Source organism: Cornus florida, unplaced genomic scaffold (assembly GCF_030987335.1).
Source record: "Cornus florida cultivar Cherokee Brave unplaced genomic scaffold, ASM3098733v1 CherokeeBrave_3.0.0_Hap2_Chr09, whole genome shotgun sequence".
Taxonomy (NCBI): Eukaryota; Viridiplantae; Streptophyta; class Magnoliopsida; order Cornales; family Cornaceae; genus Cornus; species Cornus florida.
The window spans coordinates 59,720,026-59,743,028 of record NW_026775579.1 but is presented as its reverse complement, the minus strand read 5'-3'; positions in this window follow the sequence as shown (position 1 = coordinate 59,743,028).

Sequence of the window (23,003 nt, the reverse complement as noted above, 5' to 3'; positions counted from 1 at the left end):
TTTTGGGTTACCTTTAAAGGAGGTAGATAAAGGAACTCTTCAGGGGTTCAGGAATCGGATGGAGTTCTTCTTAGAACGAGGCAATGATTTTATATCACGTTCCGGGAAATGTGGGAATTAGGTTGTGACAGTCGAAGTTGTTTCTTAAAGCTACATTAAATGGGTTGCATTTCGTATATAAGGAGGATGAAGGTTAAGCCTTTGGAATTTGCTGAAGCAAATGGATATGTTATGAGCTATGATTGGAGCTTATGTGTCGAGGTTGGATGATTACCTCTGGAATTGAAAAAAGAGATTATGAACAAATCAAGTAAAGTTAATTTCTAAAGGAGATTTCTTTGCTAGGAAGAACGGTGCTTTATGTAAGATTCCATTACTTTTTATTGTGTTTTAGCGTGTGTGCTGTATGTGTTTCATTTTGGTTAATTTAGTCAGGATCGGGATTACGATTTGGTTGGGGATACAAGTATGTGACCAACCAACTATGGCGAAATAACGTTAATTATGCTAGGATTTTGGGAATGTAGTCGTAGGATTTGGTAGGTATACATAACTTTAGCCAATCTAAGGAACCTAGACATGCGTGGTTATCTACGAAATGGTTGACTATTTGGGGAATGGGAAGATTCCATATAAAGGGCTGTGCCACACGAAAACGGAAATGAATTTTGCAAAGTTATTAATTCAAAGTTTCGTGAATTCCGAGGACGAAATTCCTTTTGTTAGGGGGGGAGAATGTAATACCCCTAGTTTTCAAAAGGATAAAATGGGGATTTAATTTTGATTTTTATTGCATTTTTTTTTATTTTAATTATGTGACTTATGTGTTTTGTTTTTTTTTATTGTTATATAGTGAATTGGTTTGTTTAATTGATTAAGTGTGAATTATTTGTTTTAGATTAATTGATTTATTTTAATTGTTTATTGGTTTTAAATTAATTGTTTAATTGAATTGGTGTTTTAAATTAATTATTTATTTATTTTAATTTAATTGGTTTTAACTGACGTGTCTTGTTTATGGCTTATATGGTTTATATTTTAGGGTTATTTTAATTTAAGTTAGGGTTTCATTTATTCATGGTGTAGCCGACTTGTAAATTTAATTGAATTAAACATAGGTTAAATAATAGCCTATATATATAAAACTGTATGGTCTGCTAGAGTTGGAGAAACAAAAACAAAACCCTATTCACGGAATAGTATTTTGAGAGGAAAACAGAGAGGGTTCTTGAGAGAATCTGTGAGGCTAATGGAGGAAGGATAGAGGACGAGCAGAGGAGTTGCTCATGGGTAAGTCAAGAAGCAACAGAAGAATAGAAGGTTTATCAAAGGAAGAAAACAATCTGGGGAATTCTGAAATGTAGAGACGGCGTAGAGGTTTTAATTCAAAATCTCATAGGCAAGTTTCATTCTATCTCCTTCCTGTAAACTTGTGTTCTGTGCATTCTAAATAGTCTCCAGGGGATTAATTAAAGTTTTAAAACTAATAATTGATGCATGTTTGCCGGACTGTAATTGAGGAACCTTTGAAATAACTAAAACTTGTTTCTTTGCATAAACGGTGAGGATTATGTGTTAAACTCTTGTAAATTAATTCATAATGGAATGTGAGGAGTTGCTAGGATGGTTAAGAAGTTAAGTAAACTTTAAAACAAGATGTGTATGCATGACAAACTAAATTGTAATCTGTGTATAACTGTTTCACGTTCTGTAACTGAAGTTGCTTCGTATGTATAAACTGTTGTGAGCTGGAGTTAAAACTCTGTAAATTAATTTGGAATGTGAAGAGTTTCTAGGATGGTTAGGAAGTTAATTAAACTTTTAAAATGGATTGTATGTAGGTTAGAGTATTTCTGTAATTAGTTCTGCGTTTTTTAAATTGGAACGGTGGGTGTTTCTGCATAAACTGCCCTATAATTGTTTCGATATTTATAGAACAATTGGCAGTACAATCAAGGGAGTTTATAGGAGTATTAGGGCTTAAATTGAACCTTTAAAAATCCTTAAGAAACTTAGGACAGACAGTTGGAACTTCTGTCGGAAGCAAAGACGAAGCAGTGAAGCAGAGAGGGGCTCTCAGGGGTGAGAGCCGGCTCCTAAATGGTGGGAGCCGGCTCCCATGAAGAGAGAGCCGGCTCTTAATGAGGGAGAGCCGGCTCTAGAAGCCTAGGAGCCGGCTCCAATAAAGGGGAGCTGGCTCCCATTGGAAAAAAAACCCCTACGGGTGTTTTCTGTAATTTTTCTGAAGTTCAGGGGCTTAAAGGTAATTACTGGAAAGTGATGGGGGGTTTTAAATGATTAAAATTAACTTGTTAAAGCCTTCAAATAGTTGGTTTATGCTAAGGTGCTAAACCTAAATGCATGTCATAAAACATAAGCTTATAATAGGCCTATTGTCAAGGAAGGAGGAATGCTTGTTTTGCTAAGTTGTTTTGACAACTTAATTTGGACTGACATTGTAATTATTGTTAAGAATTTATATCAATGATATATTTAGTATAGTTCAGTTCCAGGAATGTTGGTTATGACGTCATGTACTCGTATCTAATAAGTTGTATATTGTCGGGAGTAGTGGAAGGTTAGTTGCTAGTTTCGTGTTAGCAAATTAAATGAAACTGGTATAAAATACTTTTGAAGTTTCATATGATGTACTTAAACTTTGGAGTGTCATTATATCCGACACAGAATTTTATAATAGGGAATTACATAGATGCCATGAGATTTAATTATAGATTTGCATGCCGTAAAGGATTTGGGAGGATGTAAATGCTAGTCATCATTTTAACATTTAAAACGAACTAGTATGGATGTGTTGATTTGGAATTCTAGTATAATGTGCAGTTTAAAATTCTGATATTCATTATATTATGTTATGGAGGATAATTGCTGAACTGTTTTAATTTTGGTTCTGTCAATTACATGGAAATGGATGGTTTAAATTGTTTATTCTTATTTTAACAATTTAAAAGGAGGATCTATGATTATAAACATATACTGGATGCATGATAGGATCTTATCAATATCTGATTTCTATTGTGTTGGTTTTCGGATGGATTTGATGTTCACATGTGTGCATCATTGATGGATCATTTGCATTATATGTACTGGTAAGGGACGGTGACATATTAGGGATGGATTAGATCAAAAAAAGCTAAGTCCTACCCCTTTCATACATATGGAATGGATTAACTCAAATAGTTAACTCCTACATGGATGCATGTCCTGTCAACTAAAACAGTTGAACGACATAATGGATGGTTGCTTTACTTTTCTGTATTAGGAAGAGATTTAAATATATACTTAAGTGACGTGATACGAGCTTGAGTCTCCTGATCATGGTTAGGGTGCGTATATCGCCTAGGATTGATAACCAGGCCTGATGATGTTTCCTTGGTTGTTCTACTCGGGTTGAGACGGATTATGTGGGCTGGTGAACGTCCTATAGTGTGTACTTATATCTATATGGACTATCTTAGCTATTGTTGAGCTATTTAGGATGTATCTGCGTATCGGGTTTATGTATAGATTGTAGTGGCATGGAACTTGCATGTGGGCCTGACCCACCCTTATTTTTCAGGTGATCGTCTATAACAGGTTTAGAGCTTGTTCGTGGTGATGCAGATACAGTCATTCACTCTTCCGACTAAATAGGATTTTTCTTTCTAGTTTTAGTTTTGGATTTTATTCTGTAAAGTTTTATCAGTTGAGATTATTAGGGGTCCACTAGTTGGATTCCCGAGTTGTACGGATTGGAAAGTTAATTTATATTAAAACTTTTATTTTTGGAGGTTTTACAATTAGAATTCTTTTCAGCATATCATTATTTTATTCTTAATTCAGTTTTATTCCTGCTTGTTTATATATTGATTGTCTGGTATCCTTCGGATCTGTGCCCGGACTTGATCACCCGTGGTTCCAAAATCGAGGGGTATCACACATAATCAAATTAAACAAATAATACATCATTTAAGCACATAATCCAATTAAACAAATAATACAAATAACATATAGCCAAAATACAAATAACATATAGACAAATAACCAATTAATCCAATAACACTTTATTCAATGAAAAACATAAGCAATTAGTCAAATAATCAATTTAAACAATCAAAAATGTAATAAAAATAAATTAATAAATACTGAGACTATACTTTTAAAATTAGGGGTATTACAATAGACATCGATTATTCATACCTGTGACATAGCTCAGAAATATTGTTCACATTCTTTGGCCACCCTTCGGTAGTACTCTTCATGTTTAAAGCTCAGATATGCCATAAAAAATATCTTTTCCTGGTTTTCCCACCGGGCGTACCACTATGTTTAGCCTCGTAAAAAGTAGAGTCGGTTTCGATGGAACCGGGTGGGCATGCCAGGAACTGCAGTAGTTTCAAAGAGAGATCTAAATAATATTCTAGGAGGAAGAGTGCGAGACCAGGCGATTGTGAAGAGATCTGGAATGAACACCTCTAAGTTTTTTTTACCTTTGATAAAGGACTTCGGGATAGTTAACTAGCTAGGAAGGAATGAACTACTTGAGAAAGTAATTGAAAGACTGTAAAATTATCTAATGAAAAGTAAAGTGCAGGACTAAGACTAATCATATTGAAAGTGCATTGCAATGTAAAGTAAAGATTGTATTGAAATGCGTGTTTGATTTGTCGTTGAGCAGGCCCATTACGTTACAACATAATGACATATTATAAGCAGTTAACAAAGCAGTTCTTAGCAGTTCCATTGATGCCTCCAAATGCTTCTAAGTGTCCAAGCCATGCAATCGTATCTTCCTGATTCTTCTAAAGCTTCCACGCTCCTCTTCCATGTTCCAATCATGTAATCATGTCTGGAGCTCCCACGCAATCGTGCCTTTCGATGCCTCTAGAGCACCAATGTTCCAAACATGCAATCAATCATGCAATCGTGCCCTTTGATACGTTATCTCAAAAACAAATTGCACGATTTCCTTTGTCTGAACAATGGCCATTACTCCTAATGGTAGTAGTAGTGGCCCACGTTAAACTCTTCTATTGTATCGTGGCTTTTGAAGAAACCAACTTCCATGTTTTTTTGGCACACGAATTCCACGTCTGATAATCCAATAATTGACACGTTCTTTTACCAAATCATCTTGTTCAAACGTGGCTTCTCTTGTGAAGGACTTCCATATTAACTCAACTATTAAAGTCCCTGAAATTGGTCTTGACCCTGTGGTGGACTTCCATGCTAACTCAATTGTTAAAGTCCTTGAAATTGGTCTTGACCCAAACTCCTTTCATGTGTCAGAAAATTGGCTTGACCCAAAACTCTTTCTATGTTTCTGTTTTTCCATGGGCGAAAATAAGGGTGTAAATAGGTATAGTCCTAAAGTCTTATATTTTCATTTCATTGGAGAGTTAAGGTTCCTTCTTTAACTCCTCCTTTGAAAATTTTAAGAGATATTACTTGACTTCAAACCTTTTTAAAGTAAGATATTTTATTTATTAATTTATTTGAAAATATAAAATAAAAAAAAGTTGCAAATGAACTGATATTTCAAGTGGGGTATGTAATTAATATCCTACTCATCTCTTACATGCCAGTTCTATGTAAAAACAAAAGAAAGAGCTATGTTCCAGTAAAGTTAATTACAGCACATTCTAACAATCCATCATCTCCCTCGTACCATTTGAACGATCATGATTGTTCCTCTTTAGGGCCTGACCTCAAGATTGGTCATCAAATGTGTAATACCCCTAATTTTAAAAGAATAGTCTCGGTATTTATTTATTTATTTTTATTGTATTTTTTTTAATTGTTTAATTGATTATTTGACTAATTGTTTATGTGTTTAATTGAATTAAGTGTTACTTGATTAATTGGCTACTTATCTATGTGTTATTTGTATTTTGTCTAGGTGTTATTTGTATTATTTGTTTAATTAGACTGTATGCTTAAATGATGTATTTGATTAATTGTAAATTAAATGATTAAATGTTTTATTTTATTTTATTTTATGGTTATGGTTAGTGGTAATGGGCTAATTGGGTCCCATGAACTACTTGGATAGGAGGTTGGATGGGGATGGATAATTACCCGTGGATAGTTGTATATGTATATATATAGATATATATGTATATACATATATATAAAAAAGAAAGTAATTTATTAATATTATAGTAACTTTAGTATTAATAAATAATCTGATGTATATATTTTATATATTTATATAACAAGGATAAATATATATTTTATACGTAACATGTTTTAAGTTACCTTTTTAATATTATGGTAACTTTAGTATAAATAAATAATCTTATGTATATATTTTATTTATTTAATGAGGATACAGATAGATTATATACGTAACATGTTTTAAGTTACTCTTAAATATTATGGTAACTTTAGTATAAATAAATAATCTGATGTATATATTTTATTTATTTAATGAGAATATAGATAGATTATATTCGTAACATGTTTTAAGTTACCTTTTAATATTATGGTAACTTTAGTATTAATAAATAATCTAATGTATATATTTTATTTAATTAATAAGGATATACATAGATTATATACGTAACATATTTTAAGTTACCTTTTTAATATTTTTATTTTTTTATTTTTCTTTATTAAGTTGACTTGGATTGGAAAAAGGAATAGGGTTATTATTTAGCCTATAAATACACAACTATAGGTTGAAAAAAGAGTGAAAATATATCACGTAATATATTCTAGAGAGAGAGAGAGTTAGAGAGAGAAAGAGAAAGAGGAAAGAATGAGGAAAAAACCCTTTAGAGAGAAGATCAAGGAAGAAGAAGTTTAACTTTCAGTCCGAAAGTTTAAGGCAAGTTCTTCTTCTATCTCTTTCACTTTGATTCGTGTTTCTATGCATACCTAGGAAATTCCAGGATTTATTAAACACACAAGATTAAATAATTATGCATGTTTAATTGGATTAGAACATAGGTTTTATGAATTTGGTTCATATCTGTTCTTGTGTTATGAATTGATAAATACATGATTTTGATTTGATTTCCGGTGTGAATTTTTACATGTTTAAATTATGTATATTTCATATCTGTGGAATGATGGAACGTAAAAACATGTCTAGGATTCCTAAACATTAAATAGGAATTAGGTTTGGGTTTAAATAAATTTAAATAGACTCAATCATAATGATGCTTGCTATTTGAATGTTTTAAACAAACGAATGAATTTAATCTTTTAATATGTTTTAACAATTGAGATTAAATGTGTATGATGAATTGGATATGGAGAATGCTTATTTGACGGTATAATAAAATATCATCATATGTAAAAGATTCAGTTTATGTAGAACATATGATATAGGAAACTTAAATAAATAATAAGTCATTCCTATTTTGTGATAACTTGATATCATATTATCATAGTTATTTCTGGATTGTTTGATGTATTTCCTTAATCATTACATCAATTGTTGAATTGTGTGATTTAATGCACCGGTATAGGAAGGTGGCATTCTAGGAATGGATTAACTTATCAGTTAAGTCCTACCTATTTTATATAAGGGAATGGATTAACTAAAATGTTAAATCCTACTTATATTAAAGTCAGGTCAGCTGAACAAGTTGAATGACTTATGGATGATTAATTTATTATATAAGGGAATGGATTAACTAAAATGTTAAGTCCTACTTATATTCAAGTCAGGTCAGCTGAACAAGTTGAATGACTTATGGAGGATTAATTTATACCGGATAGGATGGTTACTAGATTATATATATATAAGTATGGTGCCATGATATGAACTTGAGTCTCAGGATCAGTGGTTAGGGTGCGTATATCGCCAGGGATGTGTAACTAGATATGGTGTAGTTGTGTATCCTGATAGGTCTAGGTATTCATGCCCACTATATGTGCATTTTGCATGTTGCCTACTATTCAGGTTGAGACAACCCTATAGTCTAGTGAGGTTCCTTTAATGTGTATATATATATATATACGGACTACTAGTTATTGTTGGATTGACTAGGATGTATACGTGTATCGGATCTCTGCTTGGACTATAGTAGAGTAGAACTTGTTTGTGGGCCTGACCCACCATTATTTTTCAGGTGTTCGTCAGGAGTAGAGGTTGTTCGTGCTGAGCAGGGATCAGTCTACTTCATTCTTCCGATGCTACATAGGAGTTCCTTTATGATTCAGTTTCCTGATTTAGACAGTTATTGCTGTCATTTGTTTAGTTTGGATTTTCTAGGGGTCCACACAGTATGGATTCCCGAGTTGTATTTTGGAGGATCAATTGTATCAGAAGAGTTTATTAATTAATGAAAATATATTCTGAGGTTTATTATTAGATTATCATTTTAGTTTCTTTTCAGCAGTTTATTTATTCTTCTTTATTCTCTTGTACTCTGTGTTCGTTTATTATCAAATTGTTTTGATATCCTCGGGTATTCGGGCGTGGGCCTGGCCAAACCGCATTCAGAAATCCGGGGGGGTATCACAGTTGGTATCAGAGCACTCTAGGTTTAAGTGTCCTTAAGAGTGTCTTTCATTATGTGACTTCCGCGTTGCGTCTCTTAAAACTTAGAGCCCATATTAGGATTCATTATACTCTATTTACGGTTCATTAGGAGGAACTGATGTCAATTGTATTCTGTAGTTATAGAATGGTTGGCACTAAGAAAAAGATGGGGTCCATGGCGACAGCGATAAAGATCCAAAGGAGTAAAGGAGTACGTTATTGATTTCATTGCCCGAAGGCAGAATTAGGGATCGAAGGTTTAAGTTCGTTTGGAGCTACTTTAAAGTATAAGCTAATGAAAGATTTAGATCTGCATGATAGGTCACCGCATATCGGGGCCGACACGACTTTAGTTGATCTCAAAAAGGAGACAAGCGGGGATTAATAGTCCAAAGAGGATCCTAATGGAGGATATTTCAGCGTATCCAAGAGAGAGGGTACTACATCTGGAAGATGGATGATCGCGCGAGGGTGATCTTGTTTGTTGGTTATATAGCTAATGTTATTTGTAGAATTGGTATTGATTAATCTACTATAATTAAACTGTCTTATCATCTCTAAAAGAGATATATAAGAAGTACTCTTCAGAAGATTGGGGATTTGATGGAGTTCTTATCAGAACGAAACGTATGATTTTGTATCACATTCAGGAAGGTATTGGTATTATGTTGTGACGTTCTAATTCGCTTTATAAAGCCAAGTTAGATAGTTTACATTCAACGTGTAGGGAGGATGAGGGTTAAGCCCTTAGTATTTGCTTAGGCAAACATATGTTGCTTTTAAGCTCTGTTTAAAAGATATGTTTCGAGGTTGGATGATTACCTACGAAACTATAAAAGGAAATTGTGAAACAATTTGGTAGTGTTGATTTCAAATGAGACTTTCTTTTCTAGAAAGAACGATGTCCTAAGTAGGAGTATATTTTGTGCTAGTGTGTTTATCATACGTGTTTTATTTTCGTTGATTATTTCGGTTAATGGTATATGGTTTAGTTGGGGACACAAGTATGTGATCAGGCAACTATTGTTTTTAATAATATGGAGTAATAGCGCTATTTACACTAGATTTGTGAGTATGCGGTCGTAGGATATGGTAGATACACATAATTCTAGCCAATCTATTCGACCTGGACATGCGTTATTCTAGTATATTGTTTGGGATGGGATAGTTAAACCATCACTGTGAGTTAAATAATCTAGTATGATTAGTTTGATTTACTTTACTCTAGGTATGGATTTGTGTCATATTACAACGCCATGATAATGGTGGTTGTTAATATTTTGGGATGCGTGAGATGGTAGTAAATAAAATGATGTATTTGATTAATTGTAATTAATTGTAAATTAAATGATTAAATGTTTTATTTTATTTTATTTTATGGTTATGGTTAGTAGTAATGGGTTAACTAATTGGGTCCCACGAACTACTTGGATAGGAGGTTGGATGGGTATGGATAATTACCTGTGGATAGTTGTATATGTATATATATAGATATATATGTATATACATATATATAAAAGGAAAGTAATTTATTAATATTATAGTAACTTTAGTATTAATAAATAATCTGATGTATTTATTTTATATATTTATATAATAACGATAAACATATATTTTATACGTAACATGTTTTAAGTTACCTTTTTAATATTATGGTAACTTTAGTATAAATATATAATCTGATGTATATATTTTATTTATTTAATGAGGATACAGATAGATTATATACGTAACATGTTTTAAGTTACTTTTTAATATTATGGTAACTTTAGTATAAATAAATAATCTGATATATATATTTTATTTATTTAATGAGGATATAGATAGATTATATACGTAACATGTTTTAAGTTACCTTTTAATATTATGGTAACTTTAGTATTAATAAATAATCTAATGTATATATTTTATTTAATTAATAAGGATATACATAGATTATATACGTAACATATTTTAAGTTACCTTTTTAATATTTTCATTTTTTTATTTTTCTTTATTAAGTTGACTTGGATTGGAAAAAGGAATAGGGTTATTATTTAGCCTATAAATACACAACTATAGGTTGAAAAAGGAGTGAAAATATATCACGTAATATATTATAGAGAGAGAGAGAGAGTTAGAGAGAGAAAGAGAAAAAAGAAGGAATGAGGAGAAAACCCTTTAGAGAGAAGATCAAGGAAGAAGAAGTTTAACTTTCAGTCCGAAAGTTTAAGGCAAGTTCTTCTTTTATCTGTTTCCATTTGATTCGTGTTTCTATGCATGTCTAGGAAATTCCAGGATTTATTAAACACACAAAATTAAATAATTATGCATGTTTAATTGGATTAGAACATAAGTTTTATGAATTTGGTTCATATCTGTTCATGTGCTATGAATTGATAAATACATGATTTTGATTTGATTTCCGGTGTGAATTTTTACATGTTTAAATTATGTATATTTCATATCTGTGGAATGATAGAACGTAGAAACATGCATAGGATTCCTAAACATTAAATAAGAATTAGGTTTTGGTTTAAATAAATTTAAATAGACTCAATCATAATGATGCTTGCTATTTGAATGTTTTAAACAAACGAATGAATTTAATCTTTTAATATGTTTTAACAATTGAGATTAAATGTGTATGATGAATTGGATATGGAGAATGCTTATTTGATGGTATAATAAAATATCATCATATGTATAAGATTCAGTTTATGTAGGACATATGATATAGGAAACTTAAATAAATAATAAGTCATTCCTATTTTGTGATAACTTGATATAATATTATCATAGTTATTTCTGGATTGTTTGATGTATTTCCTTAATCGTTACATCAATTGTTGAATTGTGTGATTTAATGCACCGGTATGGGACGGTGGCATTCTAGAAACGGATTAACTTATCAGTTAAGTCCTACCTATTTTATATAAGGGAATGGATTAACTAAAATGTTAAGTCCTACTTATATTAAAGTCAGGTCAGCTGAATAAGTTGAATGACTTATGGATGATTAATTTATTATATAAGGGAATGGATTAACTAAAATGTTAAGTCCTACTTATATTCAAGTCAGGTCAGCTGAACAAGTTGAATGATTTATGGAGAATTAATTTATACCGGATAGGATGGTTACTAGATTATATATATATAAGTATGGTGCCATGATATGAACTTAAGTCTTAGGATCAGTGGTTAGGGTGCGTATATCGCCAGGGATGTGTAACTAGATATGGTGTAGTTGTGTACCCTGATAGGTCTAGGTATTCGTGCCCACTATATGTGCGTTTTGCATGTTGCCTACTATTCAGGTTGAGACAACCCTATAGTCTAGTGAGGTTCCTTTAGTGTGTATATATATATATATATATACGGACTACTAGTTACTGTTGGATTGACTATGATGTATACGTGTATCGGATCTCTGCTTGGACTGTAGTAGAGTAGAACTTGTTTGTGACCCTGACCCACTATTATTTTTCAGGTGTTCGTCAGGAGTAGAGGTTGTTCGTGCTGAGCAGAGATCAGTCTACTTCATTCTTCCGATGCTACATAGGAGTTCCTTTATGATTCAGTTTCCTGATTTAGACAGTTATTGTTGTCATTTGTTTAGTTTGGATTTTCTAGGGGTCCACACAGTATGAATTCCCGAGTTGTATTTTGGAGGATCAATTGTATCAGAAGAGTTTATTAATTAATGAAAATATATTCTGTGATTTATTATTAGATTATCATTTTAGTTTCTTTTCAGTAGTTTATTTATTCTTCTTTATTCTCTTGTACTCTGTGTTCGTTTATTATCAAATTATTTTGATATCCTCGGGTATTCGGGCGTGGGCCTGGCCAACCCGCATTCAGAAATCCGGAGGGGTATCACAAAATGCTACGCGTACTGTCCACATCATGACTATTCATCATGACTGTTCAAACTTTATATCGTTCACTTCAAACCTTAGAGCATCTGCACTAGCTCTCTGGATTTTTGCTCTCCAAGAATGACACTTCAGCTTTTTCAAGAGTCACGTTAGTAATTTTCAAAGCCACGTCAACAACTTTGACTCAGAAATAGGTGCTTCAATTTTATTTTATTTTTATTTTTTTAACTTTTTCCTAATAGCTATAAGTGCACAGGAGTTAGGGTAATTATAGAAGATAAATGATTTTAGTTTAAGTTAAAAAAAAAATTCAATTTTTTAAAATTATAAGTGTAATGTTTGTGTTAGCCAAACATACCCTTAACGATGTTGTGCATAACTTAAAAAATAAAGCAAAAAAAGTTAAAAAAAAACAATCAGTTTTTAAGGGGAAAAAAATAGGCTTTTTAATTTACTTTTGGCCCAAATTAATTTGTTTTTGGACAAACAACACCTAAATAATATTTTTTTATTTGATGAATTTTATTTTTTTATTTTAAAAAAAAAGAGCTCAAATTCTGCGATCGGGAGCGCGAGCCAATTTGCTAGCCCTTGTGGGCCCGTGATATTTCTCCAGTCCGCTGCACTACATTTGGGCCTCCAAATCACCAAAATTAAGTTTTGGTTAGGGTGGTGCAGGTGCTCTTATATTATATGTGTCACAGTCTCTCACTAAAAATTTGTGATCTTTATCTAAAAAAAAAAACTTCCAAAACGAAAAAAGAGAGAGAAAATGAGTACTCACTTCCTAACCCATTAATGACCCGTTAATTAAATCATTTTTTATCAATTGACTTGTTTATGATCGGCTCACCGCTCACTTAAATTGTTTAGTCAAAACTCATTAATTAGTGGGCGAGTCCCCTGGTCAATTAGTGATTGTAATGCATTAAATTCGGTGACAATTCAGGCATCACCCATGTTGCTAGAGTATTTTCTTATCTCTTAATTCTCCCTATCTTGTTATCTACAATTATATTATCTATGATCAAGATCTTTGTATTTTCAAAATAATATGATTAGTCCAATGATCAAAGTACTGTTATTACTGTGAAACTTCAATAAATTTGAGTTTGTAAGTTGTCAATATCTAATTATGTAGTTCCTTGTTTCTTTTCTCTTTGTTTAATAAAAGAATTCTTTCATTTCAATTGCAATAAAAACTAAATGATATTATGAACAAAAACTAAATGATATTATGAATTAAAATCTTATTTTTTGATAAGCAAAATAGACAAGTACTCATTTGAACTCATTCTCAACTCTCAATATATAACTCGAGTTAAGATCTTAATATAATTAGTAGTGATCTCTTGTTTCATGTGGATTAATAAAATTCATGCGCACTTTTTATGGTGACCTCAAACCTACAATTATTATTTCCTTTAATACAAAATCGCTAACTCTATTTCAACTTTTCAAAATTAATATTTACCAATACCACGAATTACAACAATAAAAGTAATTACCAAAAAAATAAAAATAAAAATAAAAACCTCACCTCATCATCTTTGACCTTGAGGACCTGTGAAGCTTCCCCTCTATGACTACAATGGCGGGGGATTGTGGAGCCCTACTATCTCTCTCACTTTTATTATTATGTAGTTTTGTACGTTAATCACAAAATAAACAACCTAAGAGATATATTATCATATATAGATGGGGTTAGAGATGAGGATTAAAATGGATTCTTATCTTAACTCCAATTAGACAAGGGTAGAGATAATTCTATCATATCTAATGAATTGCAATAAACACCACAATATTTTTATAATTACACTCTAGAATTTAGAAATTATAATAAGGCCCTATGCTACTAAATAGTTATATATAAGCCCCTCCACTACAGGATATCCATAAGTAGCCCCAAGAAAAATTAAATATTATCCCACCTAAGACATACATACTTCTTATATTCTTTGAGTAACCAATTTAATTCTTATGATCACTGAATTAAATTCTTTACAAAATAAATATTTTTCTAAATAAATAATACAAAAAAATCATTTTAATAAACATTTTACTAAAATGGCTTAACCAAGTTCGAGTGATCAAATTTATTAAATTGTATCAATTGGATATATATATTCTAACTCTAATAAAGAGTGTGGATTTCATATTGAGCACTTGTGTGTTCCCAGAACTCTAACATTAGCCATCCAAAATACCATGGTATTGACTTTAAAAATATCCCACGCATTGATAAGTCAAAGTGACTAGAACTAAAACTTGGGTCCACTAAACCTCTTAAGATTTAGAGTTTAATATATCTGGTAGATAAGAATAACACCAAAATAATGACAGTAATTTATATGGTGTGATCTTATGGTAATCCAGTTCAGTGTACTCCAAACGTACTAACGTGCTAACTTAAAGTCGACTAACCCAATGATCGAGATAAATCATCAGTATCTCATAGAGGTTAAGTGTGTTATAATCTTACAGATAAAAGTGCCCAACTTTTATCACCGATTGCAAACGATGCCAAGGTGCAAGAAACCAGTTAACTCAAATCTCCTATGTGTAAATCTCATTCACACACTTAAGTTACCTATAATGCAACTTGAAGACTATAATGCATCTCATACAAATATATGAAAAAACCCAATGCATGAATATTTAATTTATTAAATCACATTTATTAACTAAATGTCGAATATTAAAATAAATAATTGACTTTAAGGCATATAATTCCAACACACTATAGAAAGTGTAGATGATTTGTTTTGCTCCACGGAGAGCAAGAAATCATTACTCCTTAATATAATAATCAATGAGCTAAATTTAACGTAACAAAAAATTCCCCTAACAATGGCTGTCATTTGTTTCAATGTCATTACAATGAAGGTAGGATGTGGATCCAAATAATATGAAAGAAAGAAAGGGAGGAAGAACACAGAGGATGAAAATTTTCTACTTTTCTAGTGTTTGATACATGGTACTTGTTATAAAAACTACACTAAAGGTACATGTAGTATCAGTCTTATTTAAAAGAGACTATTTGATGGGATAAAAATCCTATCTAGCACAAAAGTACATTTGTCCCGGCCGGTGAGGATAATTTAGGATACACGTTACGAAAATATTGGGATGTATGTTAGAAAAATGTTAGGATGCCAGTAAGGAGAAAGTTGGGATACACGTTAGGAAAATGTTATGATGCAAGGTCAACGTCCCAACATTTTCGTAACATGTATCCCAAACTATTCTCACCGACTGGGATAGATGCACTGTTGCGCCTAGGGATAGCAACGGGGGTAGTTTTGGGCCGATGTACCCTCCCTCGCCCCTGCAACCGTTTAGAAACCCCGACCCCGTCCTTGCCCAAAACCACCTAAACGGAGGGCCTTTCCAACCTATTCCCACCCCTGTTTAACTTTTTTACCCCCGCGGGCACCCGCCCCGCCCCATTTTGTTCCAGAATTTCTCATCTTTTTAGATTTTTTTTCTACGGATACAATTATATAACTATTGAAGAAATTCATAAAAAAAATAGACAATAAATAATTTAATATAAAATTCAAGGGTATGGACGTTCTTAGTTCGTAAGGTTTGCTGGTCTTTAGAACAATTGGGAAAGTGAATGAATCTAACTTAGGGTTTATAAAGCTAACTATATATACTAATAAAATAAGCGTAATTTAGTAAAATACCTATCTAAATGGGGCGGGGCGGGGTGGGGTGGGGTGGAGTGGGGTGACTTCCTCCCCCCACGCCCCCGCCCCGCCCCGCCCCGAACCTGCGCGGGTTCTCACTAATAAAAACCATTCCCACCCAAATTAATAAGCTACATAGTCCCCTAAAATCACTTTAAACAGGACGAGGTGGAATGGGTACCCGTTCCTGCGGGGCAAATTGCCATCCCTAGTTGGGCCAGAAAATTTTTTGATCCCTATATTATGATGTCAAAAGTCATTTGTATATAAAAAAATAAATAAATAAATAAAGTTGATTTGATAATTAGGATAGCCAACTAAGTATACTATGTGTATCTTTTATTTGAGTTAAAACATTTATTAAGTTGAACCTTTTATTTGAGTCAAATCATTTGTTAAGTGGGGAGAGTGTTGTTTGGTATAAATTTAATAAGTGTGTATTTATTAGTGGTAAGTGTAGATGTAATTAATAATCTCTCCTTCACCTAATAGACGTAGAATTTGTAAGAAAATGTTCAATGAATTAGGGTATAGAAAATTAATAAAAGACTCTTTATAAAAATTTATATTGCACCGCTTATATATATATATAATTATATATAGATGATGACAAATTAATGTATAATAATAATAAATGAAAATTTTGTCAGACAGAAATGTCAAACTTAACCCAAATATAACACACAAACTTGGTTTAGAAGCTCGAAATTATTCAATGATTAAAACTTGTTACGCGTAGTGAGGACAATGATTTATCAAGAATTTATTTTATCACAAGAACCATGTGATTCAAAAGGTTTATTATATTAGGATCTCACAAAGTATTATGATTTTTGATCACTAGAGATCGGTATACTTAAATTCAATGGTAATTTTGAATGACTAGAATTGAAGTCCATTGATGAATAAATAACCTTCACTTTGTGATTGAAATTAAATAAAATTTTCTACAATCATAATCTATTGAGTTTTTTAATGACACAAAATTTATATAGTTTTATAAAGTGAGGATTAACAATAATTTTTTTGTGATGGGTAGCTCAAAAAAATTATAAGATGTCTAAAATTACTCCTATCACACAATTAAGAGTAGCAATTAGGTCAGTTTTGGATGAGTTATGAATAAGGTATTAGTATCTTGCTCATCTCTTATATGTAGGAGTGAACAAATAACCCGTGAATCTGATCCGATTCGATCGGATTGCTACACTCACGGATCGGTGACAGATTAAAAAAAATTAAATCCATAGCTCACAGATCGAGCTGTTAAAAATAGGGGAGCACAAAAGAACCGGAACCGTGGAAATGGAACTGGAACCGTGAGAACTGGAACCGTTTTTTTCGGTTCTCACAGTTCCGGTTCTGCTCTCGGTTCCGAATTTAGAAACCGTGTACATAGGTTCCGGTTCCAGCCCTTGGGAACCGGTAAGAACCGAAACCGTTTATATATATTTATATATAATATATATATGTATTATATATTTAATTTTATACTAAAATATAAGTAAAGAAGGCTGGAGATAAGGCTGGACCTTAGACAATAGAAAATATTTTGCCCTAAATCTCTCTCTCTCTCTCTCTCTCTCTCTCTCAGTCCTCGCCTCCTTTCAATCTCTCATCTAAATGAAGCAAGGAACCCTAAACCTATAATCCAACGGCTCCACACTCGCCCATTCTCTGCCCCACCACCTTCTTCTTCCATTCTCTCTCATTGTGATTCCAATTTCCAGAAAACTTCAAGTAGTTTCAGATCTTTCCTGAAATGGGTCTCAGGGATTGGTGTTGGTTCGAGCATTGGATTGCTCGTATACTGTTCTTCTCCCTACGATTCGATTTCTCTAAAGTATTCTTTATACTCTTTTGCTGACTGGTCAATGGTTGTAACATCAGATATTGCAACGGAGGATCCAAACCCTAAATTACTCTTTGGAGGTATCTTTCCTCATCATTATTTTGCTAATAATTGGAAATTAATTTGCATTGTATCCACTGACCGGAATGATACTGTGTATATATTTCTTCAAACCAAACAGTTAACGGTTCTTATGGAACCAATAGTTTGTCTCCATGTCACAAACTACTTCTTTCGCACCCACTGTATCACTGCCACTGGTCCAAAATCTAAAAGACACATTTTGGCACCTAAACCACGTAACGTACCATTTATAGAAAGTTATAATCCAGTGCCTTTTCCATATATCAAACTCACAAATCCGATATCATTTGAACGGTCATGATTGTTCTTTTTTAGGGCCCGACTTCAAGATCGGTCATCAAATGCTACGCGTACGGTCCACATCATATCTGTTCAAACCTTTTATCACGTGTCACAGTATAGATTCACTTTCTCTCACTAAAAATTTGAGATCTCTATCTAAAATTTCCAGAGGAAAGAAGAGAAAAAGAAAAATCTTCCACCAAAATATATATATATATATATATATATATCGACAACAGAAAGAAGAAATCTCTCTCTCAAATTTTGAGAAAGCAAAAAAATTGTGTAGCCACTTCGTAACCCATTAATGACCGATAATTATATTATTTTTTACTCATTAACCTGTTAATGATCCGTTCATTTGAATTACTCGTTCAAAATTCATTAATTAGTAGACGAATTTGTGCAGGTTGGGTGAGTTTAGGCATAAATTGTCACCCTTAGTCACAATATATTAGTGATTGTCATGCAAGTAATAATGAGCTTAACAATTCTTAGAATGAGAGTACCATTGTAACAATGCATCTTCAAACAAGAAAGATAAATTAGATAAACTGTGCCGATGAGAGAGTGACTGAGTGAGAGATGATCAAATTAAGTGAATGGGGCCGGAGAAATACAAAAGACTAAATAGAGAATCTTTTTGTTAGTACAGCGACAAAAAGCGATCGAGCTGAGAGAGGGTTGGGTGAGACAATAAATTGGAACAAAGGGAATAGATCAATACAGAGATGGGGTATACTTTTTATTAGTCAAATAAAAATTAAAGCCTTCTCACAAAAGAATCATTTTTCTTGAAATTAATTTTTTTTTTATCTCAAAGTAATCTCAGCAGCATTGTTTAAACGTAACGCCAATATTTATGGAGGAGAGGAAATGAATTTATAATAACAAGAATTTGAAAGATGTTTACCATTTAATGGTTTCACTTGTTCATTTGATCACATGAATCATATGGATTAAGAAATTTTTTAAAAAAAAATCCATGATCAAAATAGTCTTTGATGTAGGTATCAATCCAGTTTATTCAATCTAAGTTTTTCAAACTTTAGATTCATTTACATTTAAATTCAAACACAAGTTGTCCGCAATGTACCAAAATTAAATTTATATATATATAATTTAAAAATAACAGATGATCACTACCATTATTTATTCAAATAATCGTGGACCGTTGATCGGTATAAAAGTAGTCTACAAGTTCACATGATCTGGAGGCGATCCTTTGAAAAAGGTAAGAGCATCTGTTTGTTTGTTTGGCTTGGCATGTTCGAAGCTAGATGTGTTTGTTTGGCTTGGCATGTTCGAAGCTAGATGGCATGATATTACATGTGTGATCACTGATGATGATGGGGAGGTTAATATTTGGATAGGAGATCTTTTGAACCAATCAAACTTCATTTTCATTGATGGAGATAGAACTATTAGTAATAGTCATTTGGATGTCTATATCTATAAGAATAGTAAACTATATATATATATATTTGATATTTTTTGGGCATTATATATATATATATATATATATATATATATATATAATGCCCAAAAAATATCAAATATATATATATATAATGCCCAAAAAATATCAAATATATATATATATAGTTTACTATTCTTATAGATATAGACATATATATATATATATATATATATATATATATATATTTGATATTGTTATAAATGCCCAAAAAATATCATATATATATATATATATATATATATATATATATTTAGGGTGTAAGGGTGTGTTTGTTTCGCGGGGTGTGTTTAGCATGACATCACATGTGTGACCTCTGCTCTGATGATGGGGAAGTTAATCAAATGGAGGTAGGACTACTTGGTAACGGTGATTTGGATGTCCCACCACTATATATATGTATAAAGATAGTATGTATGTATATTAGTGTAAATGTGATAGACTAATTTCTTACATTACTTATATAAATTAATTGCTTTCTTTTTTTAAACTCGCATTTTAATGTCTCGCATTTTAATGTTTGTCAATTTTGATTTTTATCATTAATTATATAAAATCTTTAATTTCTTTTATTATTTCCTTTTCTAAGAAAAATAAATAAAAATAGAAATTTAATTACAAAAAAATAAAACAAATCTCTTTGGTAAATCTTTCAAACCATTGTTGTCACTTAGTAAATCATTTAGTGATATTTTAGGGTTTTCACTGTTCAAATTCTAAAATAAGAATTTGCTTACTTTTGTTAGAAGATCACATTCTCTTAATCTATTTAAATGTCACAATTGTAGTTGTTTCTTTTTATGCTATATATTTTTACATCTTAAAAATACTTATAGGTTTCAACTATAATAAAATATATGTGAGAGTGTATATATATATAGAGTAATTTTATTAGAGGAATAAAGTTAAACCTTTCAGAGATATATATATATATATAGAGAGAGAGAGAGAGAGAGAGAGAGAAAAGAGAGGAAAAGGGAAGCTTTCTCATATAGTGTATACAAATCAGTACATATATAAGGCCTATTTATAGGCTTCAATTCTAGTTTCTCATGTACGCCATATTTAGTATCTTCCCTTATAAGCTTATTGATGATCTCATGGATGACATATAATGGGAGATCCCACACACATAGATAGATATATATAACACTTCCCCTTGGGGTCCACAAAAATTACACTAAGAATATGCCTCGTTAAAACCTTACTAAGGAAAACCCAGTGGGACAAAACCTTAGCGAAGGGAAAAGAGTACAATATTCTTGTATCTTTGAAAAATAGTATTGTATGGATTAAAATTGCCTCATTAAAACCTTGCCAGAAAAACCCAGTGGGACAAAACCTGGACGAAGGAAAAAGAGTACAGCATACCAATACCTCTTTGATCAATTGCTCCCCCTTATTAGTTTATCTTTGAAGATCCTTTAGTTGACGCATTCCAATGTTGTGCACCAGCTTCTTGAATGTTGTAGTTAGAAGCATTTTAGTAAATAGATCTGCTAGATTTTCACATGAACGTATCTTCTGAATATCAATATTACCCTTTTTCTAGAGTTCATGTCCATAAAAGAATCTTGGTGAGATGTGCTTGGTCCTGTCACTTTTAATATACCCTTCTTTCATCTGTGCAATGCATGCCGCATTATCTTCATATAATACTGTTGGGCTTTCTTTTATTGATGAGAGACCACATGTTGTTCGAATATGTTGGATCATTGATCTCAACCAAAAGCGTTCCATGCTTGCCTCATGAATTGCGAGTATCTCAGAATGATTTGAAGAAGTTGCAATCATTGTTTGTTTCATTGATCATCATGATATAGCAGTGCCACCATAGGTAAACACATATCCTGTTTGTGAATAAGCTTTATGTGGGTCAGAAAGATAGCCGGCATCTGCATATCCAACTAATGGAGACTTTGGTGCCTTCGAATAAAACAAGCCCATATCAGTTGTGCAACGAAGATATCGTTGTATGTGTTTGATTCCATTCCAATGTCTGTGAGTTGGTGCAAAACTGTACTGTGCTAATAAATTGACTGGAAAAATTATATCAGGTCTTGTGCAATTTGCAAGATACAAAAGAGCACTAATCGCACTGAGATAGGGCACTTCAAGACCAAGGAGTTCTTCATCATCTTCTCAGGGATGAAAATGATCTTTCTTGATGTCAAGTGATCGGATAATCATGGGAGAGTTTAATGGATAGGCTTTATCCATATGAAAATGTCTCAGAATCTTTTCTGTATATGTTGATTGATGGATGAGAATACCGCTCGAAAATTGTTCAACCTGCAGCCCAAGGCAGAATTTTGTCTTTCCGAGATCTTTCATTTCGAATTCTTTCTTTAAATAATTGGTCGTCTTTTCGATCTCTTCCAATGTTCCCACAAGATTCAGATCATCAACATATACTGCAACAATAACAAAACCAAATTCTGATTTATTAATAAAAATGCATGGACAAAAATGATTGTTTACATACCCTTCTTTGAGTAAGTAATCGCTAAGGTGATTATACCACATTCGTCCAGATTGCTTCAATCCATACAAGGATCGTTGTAATTTTATCGAGTACATATTACGTGGTTTTGTTTCAGGCATTTTAAATCCTTCTGGAATTTTCATATAAATATCACTATCTAGTGATCCATATAAATATGATGTAACCACGTCCATTAGATGCATATGCAATCTTTCTGTGATCACCAAATGTATTATAAATCTAAAAGTAGGTGCATCAATCACAGGAGAATATGTTTCCTCATAATCAATACCAGGTCTTTATGAGAAACCTTGAGCTATTAGTCGAGTTTTGTATCTCACAATTTCATTTTTCTCATTACGCTTCCGTACAAACACCCATTTGTACCCAACAGGATTAATACCTTCAGGTGCTTGGACTACTGGTCTAAATACTTCACGTTTAGTTAATGAATTTAGCTCTGCTTGTATCACTTCTTTCCATTTTGGCCAATCATTTCTTCGTCGACATTCTTCGACATTTTGAGGTTTCAGATCCTCATTATCAATATCAAGAGCAACGAGATATGAGAATATGTTGTCGACAATAATTTCATTTTTAATTCATCTCGTTTCATAAATTAATGAGATCTCATCATTTTCAGGTACCTTTGCCTCATCAAGAGCATGTGCCTCATCAAGGGCCATATCATCATTTGTTGCCTTTGCCTCATCAAAATTTATTATTTCATCATTTTTAAGTACCTGAGACTCATCAAGAGCCTCTACTTTATCAAAA